This window comes from Bos taurus, chromosome 3 (assembly GCF_002263795.3).
Source record: "Bos taurus isolate L1 Dominette 01449 registration number 42190680 breed Hereford chromosome 3, ARS-UCD2.0, whole genome shotgun sequence".
Classification (NCBI taxonomy): Eukaryota; Metazoa; Chordata; class Mammalia; order Artiodactyla; family Bovidae; genus Bos; species Bos taurus.
This window is the reverse complement of record NC_037330.1, coordinates 68,915,014-68,936,481: the sequence shown is the minus strand read 5'-3', so window position 1 is coordinate 68,936,481 and position 21,468 is coordinate 68,915,014. Positions and strand designations below refer to the sequence as shown.

General features: G+C 38.2%; 1 non-coding gene across 1 annotated transcript; it reads right to left on the bottom strand.

The window, feature by feature from the left end:
* Positions 1-14,470: 14,470 nt before the first annotated feature.
* LOC112446159 (U6 spliceosomal RNA) lies at positions 14,471-14,577 on the bottom strand. The gene has a single exon (XR_003034220.1). It is a non-coding gene; the product is annotated as a U6 spliceosomal RNA (small nuclear RNA).
* Positions 14,578-21,468: the final 6,891 nt, after the last annotated feature.

Below are 21,468 nucleotides of genomic sequence, written 5' to 3'. Positions count from 1 at the left end.
CACTTCAAGCTAATAGTATGTTTATCAAGTGCTAAAACCCACAGTCTACACATGAGACAAAATAGTATTAATAATCAGATTGATTATTCTGTTTAGGCTATAATATAACAGACAGTGATAGAATGAAAAAGTTCAGTACTATTGTTCTCATGTTCTGCATGAGGACTGCATAGTCTCACTTAATCTTCATGGGATATTTTCCCTATTTTATAATTGAGGAAACTAAGGCTAAAATTGTGCGGTAGTCTGAGCATTCTTTGGCATTGCCTTTCTTTGGGATTGGAATGAAAACTGACCTTTTCCAGCCCTGTGGCCACTGCTGAGTTTTCCAAATTTGCTGGCATATTGAGTGCAGCACTTTCACAGCATCATCTTTTAGAATTTGAAATAGCTCAACTGGAATTCCATCACCTCCACTAGCTTTGTTCATAGTGATGCTTTCTAAGGCCCACTTGACTTCACATTCCAGGATGTCTGGTTCTAGGTGAGTGATCACACCATCGTGATTATCTTGGTTGTGAAGATCTTTTTTGTACAGTTTTTCTGTGTATTCTTGCCACCTCTTCTTAATATCTTCTGCTTCTGTTAGGTCCATACCATTTCTGTCCTTTACTGAGCCCATCTTTGCATGAAATGTTCCCTTGGTATATCTAATTTTCTTGAAGAGATCTCTAGTCTTTCCCATTTTGTTGTTTTCCTCTATTTCTTTGCATTGATCACTGAGGAAGGCTTTCTTATCTCTCCTTGCTATTCTTTGGAACTCTGCATTCAGATGCTTATATCTTTCCTTTTCTCCTTTGCTTTTCGCTTCTCTTCTTTTCACAGCTATTTGTAAGGCCTCCCCAGACAGCCATTTTGCTTTTTTTCATTTCTTTTTTTGGGGTATGGTCTTGATCCCTGTCTCCTGTACAATGCCACAAACCTCCGTCCATAGTTCATCAGACACTCTATCAGATCTAGGCCCTTAAATCTATTTCTCATTTGTACTGTATAATCATAAGGGATTTGATTTAGGTCATACCTGAATGGTTTAGTGGTTTTCCATACTTTCTTCAATTTAAGTCTGAATTTGGCAATAAGGAGTTCATGATCTGAGCCACAGTCAGCTCCCTGTCTTGTTTTTGCTGACTGTATAGAGCTTCTCCATCTTTGGCTGCAAATAATATAATCAATCTGATTTCGGTGTTGACCATCTGGTGATGTCCATGTGTAGAGTCTTCTCTTGTGTTGTTGGAAGATGGTGTTTGCTATGACCAGTGCATTTTCTTGGCAAAACTCTATTAGCCTTTGCTCTGCTTCATTGTGTATTCGAAGGCCAAACTTGCATGTTACTCCAGGTGTTTCCTGACTTCCTAAATTTGCATTCCAGTCCCCTATAATGAAAAGGACATCTTTTTTGGGTGTTAGATATAAAAGGTCTTGCAGGTCTTCATAGAACCGTTCAACTTTAGCTTGTTCAAGCTGGTTTTAGAAAAGGCAGAGGAACCAGAGATCAAATTGCCAACATTTGCTGGATCATGGGAAAAGCAAGAGAGTTCCAGAAAAGCATGTATTTCTGCTTTATTGACTATGCCAAAGCCTTTGACTGTGTGGATCACAATAAACTGTGGAAAATTCTGAAAGAGGTGGCAATACCAGACCACCTGACCTGCCTCTTAAGAAACCTATGTGAAGGTCAGGAAGCAACAGTTAGAACTGGACATGGAACAACAGACTGCTTCCAAATAGGAAAAGGAGTACGTCAAGGCTGTATATTATCACCCTGCTTATTTAACTTAAATGCAGAGTACATCATGAGAAATGCTGGGCTGGAGGAAGCACAAGCTGGAATCAAGATTGCTGGGAGAAATATCAATCACCTCAGATATGTAGATGACACCACCCTTATGGCAGAAAGTGAAGAGGAACTAAAAAGCCTCTTGATGAAAGTGAATGAGAATGAAAAAGTTGGCTTAAAGCTCAATATTCAGAAAACGAAGATCATGGCATCTGGTCCCATCACTTCATGGGAAATAGATGGGGAAACAGTGGAAGCAGTGTCAGACTTTATTTTTGGGGGATCCAAAATCACTGCAGATGATGATTGCAGCCATAAATTAAAATATGCTTACTCCTTGGAAGGAAAGTTATGACCAACCTAGATAGCATATTCAAAAGCAGAGACATTACTTTGCCAACAAAGGTCCATCTAGTCAAGGCTATGGTTTTTCTAGTAGTCATGTATGGATGTAAGAGTTGGACTGTGAAGAAAGCTGAGTGCCGAAGAATTGATGCTTTTGAACTGTGGTGTTGGAGAAGACTCTTGAGAGTCCCTTGGACTGCAAGGAGATCCAACCAGTCCATTCTGAAGGAGATCAGCCCTGGGATTTCTTTGGAAGGAATGATGCTAAAGCTGAAACTCCAGTACTTTGGCCACCTCATGCGAAGAGTTGACTCATTGGAAAAGACTCTGATGCTGGGAGGGATTGGGGGCAGGAGGAGAAGGGGATGACAGGATGAGATGGCTGGATGGCATCACCAACTCGATGGACGTGAGTCTGAGTGAATTCCCAGAGTTGGTGATGGACAGGGAGGCCTGGCGTGCTGCAATTCATGGGGTCGCAAAGAGACACGACTGAGCGACTGAACTGAACTGAACTGAAGGTTAAAATAGGTTAAGAGATCTGCAAATAGGTACTGTATTCTCAGAGAGAAAAGATGTCATACAATTTTAAACAGAATTTGGAAACTTTGTTTTAGAATTATAAGTTTTATAGAGATCATTCCTCTATATATTATGTAGAATATATACAGTGGGGGACATTAAAAATACTTCAGGCTTATTTTGGCATCCTTGTCTCAGTAAAGCAAAAATATGTTAAGAATTGTTTTGTCATTATTTAGTAGTTAATGCTTCAGCCACCTTTCTGTTAAATTTATCAACCTTGGATGTATTTTTAACAATTTTAAGGGTACTTAAGTTTTTTTTGTTTTGTTTTGTTTTGCTTATTTTTCTTTACATAATATGAATGATGTCTCTTTAGTGAAGGAAATTATAACTTTATGCTTACTATTATAATATACTTCCACTAATGTTGTATTTTGTAAAATCCAAACTCTCTTTAGCATAAAAACCTAATAACTATTATCATCTTTCCAAAAACCAAGATTTTTTTTTGTTTTCCTCTACTTTCTTTTTCTTCTTTTTCCTACTTCAAAAAATACATTTTTAACTGAACTATTTTGATTTCTTAGTAATACTACAGATAAAGATTGTATTAACTAAAAATTAAAACATTATAGAGCCTGTGAAAGTCCCTCAAGATAAACATATTAGCTTTATATGGAGCTGTTTAAATATTTTTATGCTTATGTATATAAATAGATGTATTATTATATACTTTGTTCTTTTTATATGGGAAATATTATGTATAACTGGTTCTATGAGCTGATTTTTATTTATATAACAATATATCTCAGGTACCTTTGTAGGACCATATATAATAGTTAACTTTTATATTCTTTTACTATGTATTAGGTACTATTTTAAATACTGTCTATATTAATTCCTTAATCCTTCCAGTAACTGCATTTCACAGATAAGGAAGCTGAGATGTACCGCTTAAGTGACTTAACCCACAATGTTATGTCTGCTGCTGCTAAGTCACTTCAGTTGTGTCCGACTCTGTGCGACCCCATAGACTGCAGCCCACCAGGCTCCCCCGTCCCTGGGATTCTCCAGGCAAGAACACTGGAGTGGGTTGCCATTTCCTTCTCCAATGCATGAAAGTGAAAAGTGAAAGTGAAGTTGCTCAGTTGTGTCTGACTCTCAGCGATCCCATGGACTGTAGCCTACCAGGCTCCTCTGTCCATGGGATTTTCCAGGCAAGAGTACTGGAGTGGGGTGCCATTGCCTTCTCCAGTGTTATGTCTAGTATGTAGTAAATCTGGAGTTCGAACCCATGCAGGGTGGGAATGGGCTTCCCTGGTGACTCAGATGGTAAAGAATCTGCCTGCAATGCAGGAGACATGGATTCGATCCCTGGGTCAGGAAGATCTCCTGAAGAAGGGAATGGCTACCTATTCACCTGGAAAATCCCTAGGATAGAGGAGCCTGGCAGGTTACAGTCCATGGGGTGGCAAAGAGTCGAACATGACTGAGCCACTAATAATTTTTCACTTTCAGAATGGGAATAGAGGCTTCACTTCTTCTTTCTCCTGCTTCTCCAAAAAAGAGAACTTCCTTTCCATTTTCATGGCTGATTCATGAACAAAAGTCAAGAAACAAGAGCTCTGCAGTTATATCTCAAAAATATCAATAAACAGTTGGTAGATTAATCCTGCTTTGTAAAAAGTGTTATTATTAAAGGAGTAATGGGTCAGGAAGATTCCCTGGAGAAGGGAATGGCTACCCACCAGTATTCTTGCCTGGAGAATTCCATGAACAGAGGAGCCTGGCAAGCTACAGTCTATGGGGTCACAAAAGAGTTGTGCACAACTTAGTGACTAAGGAAGGAATAATGTATATCTCTGCATGTATAAATTTTGAGTGATTTTTTCCTTTATAATTTTGTTTATGGTTTGAATGTCTCATTATGTTTTTTATAATAAAAAAGTAGGAAAATCATTTTCATTTTGAATATAATAACCAGACATATTAAGTCAAAATTGATGCTGCATTAGTTTAAAAAGATGTTTAATTATAGCCACTATTAATGGTAAACATAAAAAACAGGTTCAGTGCACAATCTGCTGATTAATAGTAATATTAATAAATAGTATTTATTGAGTTCTTATGTACTTAGACTATACAAGTGCTTTACATGCATTTTCCCATTTAATCTTCCTAGTTCTCTATTATTTAATCTCTATTTTATGGTAGAGGAACCTTTGATTTAGAGTGGTTAAGCTACTTGCCAGAGTCATGTAGTTACTGAGTAGCAATGATTTGAACCAAAAATGAGTCCACAGTCCATATCCTTTGCCTCTGTGCTCGGCTGCCTTCAGACTTGAGTATAACATCTGTGCCAGAGTATAGCTTATGTGTTCTCATTTTCATGGAAAACCCCTCAATAGAATCATTAGAAGTCAATGACACTGAAAATATGTTCAGCAGCTTTTATAAATGTCCCGATTTAAAGGAAAATGTTCCATATGTTATGCACTAATGATTGAAAAATTGTGAGTTTCAAATAAATATCTTACTGTTTTTCATAGTACCCTAGATTTAGATTGCAAGTTGACCTCTCTGTGTTGTGAGTAGGCCAAAAGCTCATAGGTCTCAAACGCTACCTAAAACTCCTACTCTGTTTTTCCTTTCGATTTGTGCACTTCAGGGCTAGATGTTATCTAGAAAGCTTGGACTTGAAACTGTTCTCACTCATTAATCCTTTAAATAAACACATTTTTATTAGATGCTAAGGAGATCCAACCAGTCCATTCTGAAGGAGATCAGCCCTGGGATTTCTTTGGAAGGAATGATGCTAAAGCTGAAACTCCAGTACTTTGGCCACCTCATGTGAAGAGTTGACTCATTGGAAAAGACTCTGATGCTGGGAGGGATTGGGGGCAGGAGGAGAAGGGGACGACAGAGGATGAGATGGTTGGATGACATTACTGACTCGATGGACGTGAGTCTGGGTGAACTCTGGGAGTTGGTGATGGACAGGGAGGTCTGGCGTGCTGCGATTCATGGGGTCACAAAGAGTCGGACATGACTGAGGGACTGAACTGAACTGAACTGAAGCCTTTAATCTGGCTGGGCTCAAGGCCACTATATTTTGTTACTTGGGAAGCTTATCTAGAAAATCTTAGAACTATAGATTAAGAATTGGCAAAGTACAGAGAATGTGACACAACAGTACTGGATAGCCGAGAGGTGACTAAGGAGAGGTGCCAAGGACAGACTTGGCCTGCTAAACAGTTTCACGAGAAATAAGTTCTACAGGTAAGTCATAGGTGCCCCCTGCAGTGAAAGGGCATGAATCCAGGTCTTCTGCTTTGTAGGCAGATTCTTCACTGTCTGAGCCCCAAACCAAGGATCAAGCCAGTGTCCTACCACCAGATTCTTACCTGTCATTCTTCTGTTCAGCTATGCAAGGCTCTTTCAGAGGAACATATCTAATCTAATTAGCATATTAAATAGTACATTAAAATCAAAAGTACACTAACCTCCAGACTTTACAATTTTGGGTGGAAATCACATGAGCTTATATTCCTAAGACTATAAGTAAGGGTCTTAACTTCCCCTTCTGCAATGGAATGTCACCTCTGCCACTTCTGTGTCTTTTTAAGTTTGTTTGTTTTCCCAGAACTTATTTATCTTACTGACTATGCCAAAGCCTTTGACTGTGTGGATCACAACAAACTGTGGAAAATTCTGAAACAGATGGGAATACTAGACTACCTGACCTGCCTCTTAAGAAACCTGTATGCAGGTCAGGAAGCAACAGTTAGAACTGGACATGGAAAAACAGACTGGTTCCAAAGAGGAAAAGGAGTACGTCTAGGCTGTATATTGTCACCCTGCTTATTTAACTTCTATGCAGAATACATCATGAGAAACGCTGGGTTGGAAGAAGCACAAGCTGGAATCAAGATTGCTGGGAGAAATATCAATCACCTCAGATATGCAGATGACACCACCCTTATGGCAGAAAATGAAGAACTAAAGAGCCTCTTGATGAAAGTGAAAGTAGAGAGTGAATAAGTTGGCTTAAAGTTCAACATTCAGAAAACTAAGATCATGGCATCTGGTCCTGTCACTTCATGGCAAATAGATGCGGAAACAGTGGTTACAGTGGCTGACTTTATTTTTGGGGGCTCCAAAATTACTGCAGATGGTGACTGCAACCATGAAATTAAAAGACGCTTACTCCTTGGAAGGAAAGTTATGGCCAACGTAGACAGCATATTAAAAAGCAGAGACATTACTTTGTCAACAAAGGTCTGTCTAGTCAAGGATGTGAGTCAGTGGTCATGTATGGATGTGAGAGTTGGACTATAAAGAAAGCTGAGTGCTGAAGAATTGATGCTTTTGGACTGTGGTGTTGGAGAAGGCTCTTGAGAGTCCCTTGGACTGCAAGGAGATCCAACCAGTCCATCCTAAAGGAGGTCAGTCCTGGGTGTTCACTGGAAGAACTGATGTTGAAGCTGAAACTCCAATATTTTTTGCCACCTGATGCGACAACCTGACGCATTGGCTGGGAAAGATTGAGGGCAGGAGGAGAAGAGGACAACAGAGGATGAGATAGTTGGATGGCATCACCGACACAATGGACATGGGTTTGGGTGGACTCCAGGAGTTGGTGATGGACAGGGAGGCCTGGCATGCTGCGGTTCATGGGCTTGCAAAGAGTTGGACATGACTGAGCGACTGAACTGAACTGAATTGATTTATCTTACAACTGAAAGTTTGTTCTTACTTATTTATCTTACAACTGAAAGTTTGTACCTTTTAACTGCCTTCATCCAATTCCTTCTTCTCCTGCCTGCTGCCTCTAGCAACTACAAATCTGCTCTTTTTTTCTAGTTTGTTTTTGAAGTATAATTGACCCACAACACTATGCTAGCTCGTTACACATAGTGATTCAGTATTTCAATATGTTTCAAAATGATCACCACAATAAATCTAGTTTTGATCTGTTACCATTAACACATACGACATAGTTATTGATTATATTCCCCATACTGTATATTTCATACCCATGACTCATTTATTTTGCAACTAGAAGTTTGTACCTCTTAATCTCCCTTTCCTATTTCTTTCCTTTTCCCCTGCTGGCAACAATCTGTTTGTTCTGTATCTGTAACTCTTTCTGTTTTGTTATGTTCATTTGTTTTGTTTTTTTAGAATCCACATGTAAGTGAAATCATACAGTATGTCTTTTTCTTCCTGACTTATTTCACTTAGACTAATACCCTCTAGGTTCATCCACACTGTGGCAAATGGAAACATTTCATTCTTTTTATGACTGAATAATATTCCATCATGTGTATAATGTATAGTATGTATGTGTATGAGTCTCAGTCATGTCCAACTCTTTGTGATCCCAAGGACTGTAGCCCACCTGGGTCCTCTGTCCATGGAATTCTTGAGGCAAGAATACTGGAGTGGGTAGCCTTCCCCTTCTCCAGGGGCTCTTCCTGACCCAGAAATCGAAACAGGCAGATTCTTTACTGTCTGAGTCACCAGGGAAGCCCATTTATATATAGATAGATAGATAGATAGATAGTAACTCATTTATTTATTTTTGGCTGTGCTATGTCTTCATTTTATTTTGTTATATATATATATTATATATTGTTATTTTGATATAGTAAGATAGTAACTTTTGTTTTATTTAGTTTTTTGGCTGTGCTATGTCTTCATTTTATTTTGTTATATATATATATTATATTGTTATTTTGATATAGTAAGATAGTAACTTCTGTTTTATTTAGTTTTTTGGCTGTGCTGTCTTCCTTGCTGCATGCTGCACTGAGTGGGGCCTACTTTCTAGTTGCAGTGTGTGGGCTTCTCATCTTGGTGGCTTTTCTTGTTGTGGAGCACAGACTCTAGGGCAAGTGGGCTTCCGTAGTTGTGGTACTCAGGCTCAGTGGTTGTGGTGCATGGGCTTCATTGCCCTGTGGCATGTGGGATCTTCCTAAACCAGGGATTGAACCCATGTCCCCCACATTAGCAGATAGATTCTTAACCACTGGACCACCAGGGAAGTCCAGAACTGGCATTTGATAAGGGATTGCACTGGCAGTAGATTGCTTCTGTTGGTATGGACATTTTAACAATATTAGGTCTTCCAATCCATGAACATAAGATGTCTTTCCATTTATTTGTGTCATTTTAAATTTCTTTCAGCAGCGTTTTATAGTTTTCAGTGTACACGTCTTTCACCTTCTTGATTAAATTAATTCCTAAGTATTTTATTCTTTTTAATGATATATTTAAATGAGATTGTTTTCTTAATTTCCTTTTCAGATTTTTTACTGTTAATATATGAAAATACTGTTGATTTTTGTATATTGATTTTGTATCCATCAGCTTTACTGACTTTATTATTTATAACTTTTTTAATGGAATCTTTTAGGGTTTTCTATATATAAGATTATGTTTTCTGTAAGCAGAGATAATTTTACTTCTTTTATAATTATGATGCCTTTTCTTTTCCTCTCCTAATTGCTCTAGCTAGGACTATATAGCACTATGTTGAATAGTAATTGTAAACAAGCATTTTTGCCTTGTTCCTGATTTTAGAGGAAAAGCTTTCAGTTTTGTACCATTAACTATGATCTTAACTATGGGTTTGTCATATAGAATTTTTATGATGTTGAATTAATTTTTTAATTTCCAGTTTGTCGAATGTTTTTATCATGAAAGGTGTTAAATTTTGTCAAATATGACCATGTGACTTTTTGTACTTTGTTCTATTTATGTGGTAAATCATATATATATATATTTTAATGTTGAAACATCCTTCTATCCCAGGGATAAGTCCCACTTGGTCATGGTGTATAATCCTTTCAGTGTGCTATGGACTCAGTTTGATAGTGTTTTGCTGAGGATTTTTACATCTATATTCATCAGAGATACTGGCCTGTAGTCTTATTTCTTGTCTTTGTTTGGCTTTGGTGTCAGGGTAAGGTAGACCTCATAGAATGAGATTGGAAGTGTGCCCTATGAGACAGACCAGACAGAAACCATCTTTTGGGCAGCCCCTGAAAAGTCAGAATGCTGGACACAGCCTCCAACTTTTTCCCTCCCCTAGAAAAGGTGGGGGTTGGGAATTTCCTCCTGATCTTGCTGTGCCTAGGGCAGAGGGGCTCTGGAGAGTGGGTGCCAAGAATTTTCTTATTGGATTTGATACAACTGTTTTCAAGCTTTCCTCTGGTGCAGGAGCCTCTTAACTGTTTTTTTTTTGTTTGTTTGTTTTCTTGTAAGAGGAATTGATCCATGTATTGTTAATTCTTTGTCAGTGTGGGAAGGAAAGTCTTGAAACTTCCTAGTTTACCATCTTGCTCAAGTCACCCCCTTATTTCTGTGATTTATATCAAGCATTTATTAATAAATTAGCATTTTAGAGAATTCAAACATGAGATTATTGGGATCTAGCATTTAACCAGTTGTCAGTTGAGAGCTGATGTTTAAAAGAGAAAAATCTAAGGGACAAATTAATGATCCATTCTCTAGGTTATGTTACTGTTATTTCTACAGTCTTAGATTATTAGGAATTAAAGTTTCCAGATCTTTTGTTAAGCCACTGTTATGTGGCTCCTTTTGTTAATAGACACTAAATAGCATAATGAGCATAATGCTTAAAAAATATTATGGTTTTTTAAAATTGAGGTATAATTCATATGTCATAATACCCTTTTAAAATATAATGAACAATGTTTTTGGCTAGAGTTTTGTAAAAATCCCCAAACTTTTCAGTGAATATTTCTTATATTGTCCTTTTCCCTTCAATTCTCTAAAAAGAAAAGGATATGATACTTATTAATAATTTAATAAAGGTCTGTCTGTAACAAGCTTAGACAATATCCAAGTACAGTTTTTTGCCATAAAGCTGAATAACTTGGAAATATTGGCAGTTGCTAAGAATTACTTCGGGGATCAGAACATTTTTTTATAGCCTCTGGGTTCCTGTGTTAGTAACAATTGATTTTAAGTGTTAAAATGTCTTTAAGACTGTTATCCCTCTATTTGAATTATTATTTTGCCTCTCTATTCTATCTTAATATATGAATCTTCAGTTTGAGCATGCATCATACAGAAGAGTTTAAACTTCAGTGAGTCAAAGGAAATGTGTAGTTTAAATTTTAATTCTTTAAGGTATCACCATTCTTTTGATATTAAGTTAATAAATATCTTTCTTTTTCTTCCTCCTTTTATTCCTCTGTCTCTCTTTCTTTTCTCTCTTTCTTGTTGACTTTTGATAGTCTGATCAATGCAAAATACAAATATGAAGTGAAAAAAGGTCTTTGAGTATCAAAGAAGGAAAAGAGAGCCATTTGCAAAGCTGAAGTGTACTTTAAAATAGTGGAAGACCCCTAACTTATTATACATAGTGCTAAGGCTATTGACTTAAACTTGGTTATTTGCTTTTTGCTCAGGTAACTCTCATGATTGATGTGTTTCTCCAAATTGAAAATTAAATTAAGGGATAGAAGGTAAAGCCAGGCAAGTGCCACTGTAAGGTTCTGCTTATATAGTTAGAGATGAAGTAAGTATGTTTCCAATTATTGGAGAGAGGGATTGTTCATTTTGGAGGAAAACACAATTATATTGAAACTTGAGGCTATTTTACACTGTATAATAACTGACATTTATCAATATAATTATATAGGCTCTTTTTGGCAAGCAGGTACATTTATAATTATTTTATACATTTATAACTTGATTATAATATTAGTTTCTATCAAAGGAAAGGTATAAAGGAAAGGAAAATCATTTGTAGTTCTACCACTCAGAGGTACTCATAAGCATTTACATATCTTCTTTTTTTAAAACATTTTTTGTTATTTTTGGTTGCACTGAGTCTTGTGGACTGAGTCTCACTGCTTGTGGACTTTCTCTAGTTGCCTTGAGTAGGGGCTACTCTTCATTGTAATGCGGTGATGTTCTCATTGTGATGGCCTCTCTTGTTGCAGAGCACAGGCTCTAGGTGCACTGGCTTCAGTAGTTGCAGCTCACAGGCTCTAGGGCTCAGTCATTAGGGTGCATGGGCTTAGCTGCCCTGCAGCATGTGGAATCTTCCCACATCAGGGATCAAACCCACATGCCCTGCCTTGGCAGGTGAACCCTTATCCACTCTCCCACCAGGGAAGTCCCCAGATATATATCTTCTTAAATATTGTATTTTACTATATATGTGTAGTATAAGTGCCTGACAATAAGGGTTGTTTTTTTTTTTGTAATGTAACCACCTGACATTAAACTTTTTATTGTTGTGGTATCCATTTCAAAGGCATCCATCTCGAATCAACTTACTGTCAGCTGTATGACACAGCTGCTAGCAAAATAATGTCACCCCTTTTCCCTTTCTGAACCCTAATTCCTGCTCTTATGTTATAAATCTTATGAAAAGTCAACTCATAAACCACTAGAGAACTCATCCTCAACCCCAGTAAAGGCAGAATCCCAGATGGAAACTTTCTCCCTCTCTTTCTACCCACAGATTCCTTGTGTGGATCCTCAGGTATGTGCCCTGTACTCTCCAAGAACTGTGAGTAATAAACCTTGTCTTTTCAAAGGTCCTTGATTGCTGTTGCTGAGGTATATCTTACAGTTATAATGAGAACCACAAGGCAGGTCTAGGCACAGCATTGGCTCTGGTGGGGGAAAAGTGTTGCAGGGCGGGGGCGGGGGGTGGGGGGCGGTGCCAGGCCAGGGCTACTGCAAGTACTACCATGCCCCAAGCAATCCTGGCTAATAGCATCACTGTCAGTAAGATGAGACTGACATGAAACCATGTGCATATTTTTGAAACCAGATGTCTTACAAACTCTCATATTAGTTTTAATCTTTTCTTTTTACATTTCTTCTCTATTTTTTTTGTTTCTTTTTTTTATTTTATTTTTAAACTTTACAATATTGTATTGGTTTTTGCCATACATCAACATGAATCTGCCACAGGTGTACACGTGTTCCCCATCTTGAACCCCCCTCCCTCCTCCCTCCCCATACCATCCCTCTGGGTCGTCCTAGTGCACCAGCCCCAAGCATCCAGTATCGTGTATCGAACCTGGACTGGCGACTTGTTCCATATGTGATATTATACGTATTTCATTGCCATTCTCCCAAATCATCCCACCCTCTCCCTCTCCCACAGAGTCCAAAAGACTGTTCTATACATCAGTGTCTCTTTTGCTGTCTTGTATACAGGGTTATTGTTAACATCTTTCTAAATTCCATATATATGCAGTAGTATACTGTATTGGTTTTTCTTTCTGGCTTACTTCACTCTGTATAATAGGCTCCAGTTTCATCCACCTCATTAGAACTGATTCAAATGTATTCTTTCTAATGGCTGAGTAATACTCCGTTGTGTATATGTACCACAGCTTTCTTATCCATTCATCTGCTGATGGACATCTAGGTTGCTTCCATGTCCTGGCTATTATAAACAGTGCTGGGATGAACATCGGGGTACACGTGTCTCTTTCAATTCTGGTTTCCTCAGTATGTATGCCCAGCAGTGGGGTTGCTGGATCATAAGGCAGTTCTATTTCCATTTTTTTAAGGAATCTCCACACTGTTATCCATAGTGGCTGTACTAGTTTGCATTCCCACCAACAGTGTAAGAGGGTTCCCTTTTCTCCACACCCTCTCCAGCATTTATTGCTTGTAGACTTTTGGATCGCAGCCATTCTGACTGGTGTGAAATAGTACCTCATAGTGGTTTTGATTTGCATTTCTCTGATAATGAGTGATGTTGAGCATCTTTTCATGTTTGTTAGCCATCTGTATGTCTTCTTTGGAGAAATGTCTATTTAGTTCTTTGGCCCATTTTTTGATTGGGTCATTTATTTTTCTGGAATTGAGCTGTAGGAGTTGCTTGTATATTTTTGAGATTAGTTGTTTGTCAGTTGCTTCATTTGCTATTATTTTCTTCCATTCTGAAGGCTGTCTTTTCACCTTGCTTATAGTTTCCTTTGTTGTGCAGAAGCTTTTAAGTTTAATTAGGTCCCATTTGTTTATTTTTGCTTTTATTTCCAATATTCTGGGAGGTGGGTCATAGAAGATCCTGCTGTGATGTGTGTAGGAGAGTGTTTTGCCTATGTTCTCCTCTAGGAGTTTTACAGTTTCTGGTCTTACGTTTAGGTCTTTAATCCATTTTGAGTTTATTTTTGTGTATGGTGTTAGAAAGTGGTCTAGTTTCATTCTTTTACAAGTGGTTGACCAGTTTTCCCAGCACCACTTGTTAAAGAGATTGTCTTTAATCCATGATATATTCTTGCCTCCTTTGTCAAAGATAAGGTGTCCATATGTGTGTGGATTTATCTCTGGGCTTTCTATTTTGTTCCATTGACCTATATTTCTGTCTTTGTGCCAGTACCATACTGTCTTGATGACTGTGGCTTTGTAGTAGAGCCTGAAGTCAGGTAGGTTGATTCCTCCAGTTCCATTCTTCTTTCTCAAGATAGCTTTGGCTATTTGAGTTTTTTTGTATTTCCATACAAATTGTGAAATTATTTGTTCTAGCTCTGTGAAGAATACCGTTGGTAGCTTATAGGGATTGCATTGAATCTATAAATTGCTTTGGGTAGTATACTCATTTTCACTATATTGATTCTTCCAATCCATGAACATGGTATATTTCTCCATCTATTAGTGTCCTCTTTGATTTCTTTCACCAGTGTTTTATAGTTTTCTATATATAGGTCTTTAGTTTCTTTAGGTAGATATATTCCTAAGTATTTTATTCTTTCCATTGCAATGGTGAATGGAATTTTTTCCTTAATTTCTCTTTCTGTTTTCTCATTATTAGTGTATAAAAATATGGAATGCTTCACGAATTTGCGTGTCATCCTTGCGCAGAGGCCATGCTAATCTTCTCTGTATCGTTCCAATTTTAGTATATGTGCTGCCGAAGCGAGCACCTCTTCTATTTTTTAATTGGATATGAGTATCATTTGAAAATGGAGAAGGCAATGGCAACCCACTCCAGTGTTCTTGCCTGGAGAATCCCAGGGATGGCAGAGCCTGTGGGCTGCCATCTTTGGGGTCGCACAGAGTCGGACACGACTGAAGTGACTTAGCAGCAACTTAGCAGCAGCAGCAGCACCATTTGAAAATAAAAATATTTTTGACCCTTTGTGTACAATAGCTATATATCATATTTTGGTTTCTTATTTATTGTACTGGGTAGACATTTTTAGTCAGTGTTTAATAACTGTTCCTAATGGGCTTTCTTGCTTTGCTATTGAGTTTAAGGGAAATGTCTGTAGTACACCAAAGAGGACTTTTTTATCCACAGTAATCTTTTTTTTGTTGTTGTTGTTCCTTTTTCTGCCTCAGGGTACTATCATAAACAGTTTCCTCAAACCGCCTCTTCTTTTCACCTAAATAACACTTACCAAATCTTTAGAGGTCTCAGTTAAAACATTTCTTCAGAGATGTCTCCTTGACGCTTTAAGATCTCCTTAATATCTGTTCTTTCCTTTTCCCATTCTTAACTTTGTGTATTTGTGGTTCTTTTTTTTCATGAATTAAAATTTTTGGAAAATTGTATATTTGATTGTATTTTCTCCCAAGACTTCTTTAATTCACTTATTTACTTATGCATTCATTTAACACAAATGTTCAAGCTCTCATTATATGAAGATCACTATATGTGGCACTAGAGATTCAGTGTTGAGATGGTTGGATATGGTCCATGCCTCTGTGATGCTTATAATCTAGCAATGAACAAATAGTGTGTAATAAGAAATTAGGGAGTGTGGATGCATATGAAAGTGAAAGTATCAGTCACTCAGTCATGTGCGACTCTTTGTGACTCCATGGACTATAGCTGGCCAGGCTCCTCTGTCCACAGAATTCTCCAGGCAGGAATACTGGAGCGAGTTGCCATTTCCTTCTCCAGGGGATCATCCCAAACCCAGGGATCTAACCCAGGTCTGCTGCATTGCAGGCAGATTCTTTACTGTCTGAGCCATGGATGCATATACAAGAAGGATTTAACCCACATAAGTGTCAAAGAGACCTCTCTGAAGAAATAAACTGAGATCCATAAGATTTAATAAGTGTTATTTAGATGAAAAGAAGAGACAGGTATTATTGCAGTTTGAGGAAACAACTTATGAAAATGCCCAGAGGCAGAAAAAGGAAACTAAAAAACCACCAGTATAGATGATGCATAGACAAAGTCCTAATGTTTTCCTTCACTAATCTTTTAATTTCTGCATTCATTAATATCGTTCCTTTTTTTTTCATTTTTAAAGAGCTTCCTGTTAATTTTTATCTTCTTTGTAATCTCTTTAGTTCATTTTATTAAAAATATTCAAAGTTATACTTTTTTATGAAGTATCACTTTAGTTAGTTAGTTCAGTCGCTTAGTTGTGTCCAACTCTTTGCGACCCCATGAACTGCAGCACGCCAGGCCTCCCTGTCCATCACCAACTCTGGAGTTTACCCAAACACATGTCCACTGAGTTGGTGATGCCATCCCACCATCTCATCCTCTGTCGTCCCCTTCTCCTCCTGCTCTCAATCTTTCCCAGCATCAGGGTCTTTTCCAATGACTCAGCTCTTCACATCAGGTGGCCAAAATATTGGAGTTTCAGCTTCAACATCAGTCCTTCCAATGAACACCCAGGACTGATTTCCTTTAGGATGGTCTGGTTGGATCTCCTTGCAGTCCAAGGGACTCTCAAGCTTCTTCTCCAACACCACAGTTCAAAAGCATCAATTCTGCATGCAGCTTTCTTTATAGTCCAACTCTCACATCCATACATGACTACTGGAAAAACCATAGCCTTGACTAGACGGACCTTTGTTGGCAAAGTAATGTCTCTGCTTTTTTTTTTTTTAATTTAAATTTATTTATTTTAATTGGAGGCTAATTACTTTACAATATTGTATTGGTTTTTGCCATACATCAACATGCATCTGCCACAGGTGTACACGTGTTCCCCATCTTGAACACCCCCTCCCTCGTCCCTCCCCGTACCATCCCTCTGGGTCATCCCAGTGCACCAGCCCCAAGCATCCTGTATCCTGCATTGAACCTGGACTGGTTTTTAACGTGCTGTCTAGGTTGGCCATAACTTTCCTTCCACGGAGTAAGTGTCTTTTAATTTCATGGCTGCAATCACCATCTGCAGTGATTTTTGGAGCCCCCCAAAATAAAGTCAGCCACTGTTTCCACTGTTTCCCCATCTATTTGCCATGAAGTGATGGGACCAGATGCCATGATCTTAGTTTTCTGAATGTTGAGCTTGAAGCCAACTTTTTCACTCTCCTCTCTCAATTTCATCAAGATGCTCTTTAGTTCTTCACTTTCGGCTGTAAAGGTGGTGTCATCTGCATATCTGAGGTGATTAATATTTCTCCCGGCAATCTTGATTCCAGCTTGTGCTTCATCCTTAGGCTATAGTAATTTTTAATTTGATGCATTTTTGTTATTTCTGAAATGGTTTCTATTTGTAGTCTTGACTTCCTTTTTGGATTAAGAAATATTTAGTAAGTAATATAAGATAATATATGTATTATAGTGTCTTCCCAGGTGGCTCAGCAGTAAAGAATCTGCCTGCTAATGCAGGAGACATTCAGGTTTAATTGCTGGATTGGGAAGATCCCTGGAGAAGGAAGCAGCAGCCCACTCCAGTATTCTTGCCTAGAAAATCCCAGGGACAGAGGAGTCTGGTGGGCTACAGTCAATGGGGTCGCAAGAGTCTAACACAACTGAGTGACTAAACAGCAACAAAAGCAGCTGAGAAACAGATAACTCTGGCTGCAGGTGGTGGTAGAATATTCAGTAGTGATATCCCTGACAGCACCTGTTGTTCCAGCCATTTGTGATACGGTTTGTGCTACAACATTCAAGACACTCAAGACTACCAGGACTGAACACACACACACACACACACACACACACACGCACGCACGCACGCACACGTGCACACACGTCTCCCTTAGGTAATCATTAACTGGGAATCTTCATTATTGCCAGTGAAAATTATTTTTATCATACTAATTCATATATATGCTGATATTATACCAAATTGTATCAATTATTGGATAACTTTGCAAGTTTTTAGATTTTTTTTAGAGAAAAATTATCATTAAACAAGGTAAATATAATGGACTATTATAAATATATAAACCATTTTTCCTTTGTTAAATAATACTAAAATTCTTTTCCTTTTTCTATTATAGATGAGGATATGACTTCAGTAACTTTTCTATTATAATTCAGTGTGAAGCTGGCTGTAAGCTATGTTTAAATACAACTCAATGTGATGTGCCTGCCTGAGGCAACTGACATTTCAAATTGTGATTCTTTTCACCCCAAAAGCAAGAAGTTCTGCTCTTTCCTGTAGTTGGAGCTATTTAAATGAAATTAACCTGAGAGGTCAGAATCCAACTGTGACTTCTTAGATTCTTTCATTTTCATTACAAATCATTTGTAGGGAATGAAGCGATTGACTAAAAAATACTGAAGAAAGACTAGAGTAAAACATTAATTTGAATTCTCTCAGTTTTGAATATCTGATCATCTAGGCAGAAAGAATAAAAGACACCTGGAAAAATAGTTTACAGTGGAAATCAGTGAGATTTTGTTGTCGTTGTTCAGTTGCTGTCATGTCCGACTCCTTGCAATCTCATGGACTATAGCATACCAGGCTCCTTTGTCCTTCACTATCTCCCAGAATTTGCTCAAATTCATGTCCACTGAGTCGGTGATACCATCCAAATATCTCATTCTCTGTCAGCCTCTTCTCCTGCCCTAATCTTTTTCAGCATCAGGGTCTTTTCCAAAGAGTTCACCCTTCACATCAGATGGCCAAAGTATTGGAGCTTCAGCTTCAGCATTAGTCCTTCTAGTAAACATTCAGAGTTCATTTCCTTTAGGATTGACTGGTTTGAGATTTTTACAGGAAAGATTAAACCAGTCATTAGAACAAACTTTCTAATCAGTACCTGAAAAGTAAGTACCAGTTACATGATGCTCAAATAATTTTGTGACCTACAACTCCGCCTTGTTTTCCATGCCAGGGAATAAAAGAAGTGAGTATTGGTTATTTGGTCTCAAGCAGTTGTTCTGATGGTCAGCATCACTGGTCTAGTAGAAACTTGAAACCAGATGTTACATATTACTCCCACTTTAACCAAGTGTTGAATTTCTTTAGCTAAACTTAGTTCCAAACAGAAATGTTATGTTTTGTTAAAATAATCTTTGTATCCACACAACCTTCTCCCCTCTGTATCTGTATGTTTGTGTCCAAATTTTCATCTTGGAAAGTTATCAGTCATTGGATTACCCTTAGTCCAATATGATCTCATGTAACTTGATTACATCGATAAAGACTCTATTTCCAAATAAGGTCATTTTCACAGGTACCAGAATTTAGGACTTGGACACACATGTATATATTTTTAGGGATACAGCTCAGCCTGCAATAGCACCCACCCTTACCTTTCATGTCTTTGACATCCCAGTATCCTTCCTGTTTAAGTATATTCCTCTCAAATGTGTCCTGTTCTTTCTTCTTAGTGACCTTGTCCCAAGTAGCATTTTCCCTCTCATGTGTCTTGTAACGTCATCTCTTTTCTGGCAGTTTTGCATCGTATAAACATATTTAAGTCATGTTCATCCTAAAAGAAACTACAAATCCTACCTACCTCAACCCTATATTTCTTGTACCCTACCTCTTCTTCCTATAGCCCTGAATGTGCATCTTATGTTTATATTTACTATGTTTCCTCTTCATCTTTTTCTTCAACCAACTGAAGTCTGGCTTCTGCCCCACCACTGAGCCTGCTCCCTCTTGTCAAGATTTTTAATGTTCTTTTTGATGTTAAATCAATGGACAAATCTTAATTCTTCTATTATAAAACTCAGTGCCTCATTGGATTTTTTTTCAGCACTCCTAACTTCTTCAAACCAGACCCTGCAAATCAAATCCCTTGAGTTCCATGGTATTTCACTTTCCATATGTTTCCTCTTGCTATGAATGCTTAGTGTTTTTTGGAAGGATTTTCTTCCTCTAGTTGCTTTATAAATTGTGATGTCCTCCTAGGATTAATTTATCTTTCTTTCTCTCACTCTATAGTCTTTTCTTGGTTAATCTTACTCCTTGCATGTCTTCTGCATCAACTATATGATACTGACCTCCCAAAATGTATGTCTTCAGCCCATATTTCTTTTCTGAACTCTAATTGTATATATGCAACTGCCTGTTACACATCATGTCTTGAATAACTCACAGGCACTTCAGCTACAACAAGTTAAAATTTGTCCTTCTACATTTTCTTTCTTAGTGAGTGGCACTACTACATAGCCAGTTAGCATAGTGAGAAGCCTTAAAGTCATAGTATTCCATTTTCTCACCTTCACACCAGTGTGTGTGTGTGTGTGTGTGTGTGTATATATATATATATATATATATATATATATATCCCATTTGAAGACTTCCCTGGTGGCTCAGACAGTTAAGCATCTGTCTACAATGTGGGAGACCCAGGTTCAATCCCTGGGTCGGGAAGTTCCCTGGAGAAGGAAATGGCAATCCACTCCAGTACTATTGCCTGGAAAATCCCATGAACAGAGGAGCCTGGTAGGCTACAGTCCATGGGGTAGCAGAGAGTCGGACATGACTGAGTGATTTTCACTTTCACTTCATATCCCATTTGAAAAGACCCTGATGCTGAGGAATACTGAAGACAAAAGGAGAAGGAAGCAGCAGACAATGAGAGGGTTAGACAGCATCACTGACAGAATGGACAGAAATCTGAGCAAATTCCAGGACATAGTGAAGGACAGGGGAGCCTGGTATGTGGCAGTCCATAGGGTCTCAAAGAATCAGACATGACTTAGTGACTGAACAACAATCACCACCATCACACCAGTTTTCGTATATATTATATCTCTTTGTAATGTCTTCCAAAGCAGTCCTCTTTTCTCCAACATCCCTTGAACTGATTTAGGTTAGGCCCTGTGATTTCTTCCTAGATTCTTTAATTGTTACATTTTGTCTAGGCCAAACCATTTCCCATATTGTTACCAGCTTGATTTTCCAAAACACAATCTGATGATACTAATATTCCATTAAAGAATATTTTTGAGCCTCATTGTAGCTCTCAAAATAAAGTAACAAACTCCTGTATGTCTATTCTTTAGTAATATTTCTCAGTATTTCATCCCTGTGAATGTCAGTCAGTATCAGTTCAGTCACTCAGTTGTGTCCGACTCTGTGAACCCATGGAGGGCACCACGCCAGGCTTCCCTATCATCACTAACTCCCAGAGCTTACTGAGATGCATGTCCATAGAGTCAGTGATGCCATCCAACCACCTCATCCTCAGTCATCCCCTTTACCAATCTTTCCCAGCATCAGGGACTTTTCCAGTGAGTCAGTTCTTCACATCAGGTGGCCAAAGTATTGGAGTGTCAGCATCGGCATCAGTCCTTCCAATGAATATTCAGGACTAATTTCCTTTAGGATAAGTTGGTTGGATCTCCCTGTGGTCCAAGGGACTCTCAAGAGTCTTCTCCAATACCACAATTAAAAGCATTGGTTCTTCAGTGCTCAGCTAGCTTTATACTGCAACTCTCACATCCATACATGACTACTGGAAAAACAATAACCTTGACTAGATGCACCTTTGTGGGCAAAGTAGTATCTCTGCTCTTGAATGTGTTGTCTAGGTTGGTCTTAGCTTTTCTTCCAAGGAGTAGGCGTCTTTTAATTTCATGGCTACAATCACCGTCTGCAGTGATTTTGGAGCCCCACCCCAAAAAAGAGTCTGTCACTGTTTCCATTATTTCT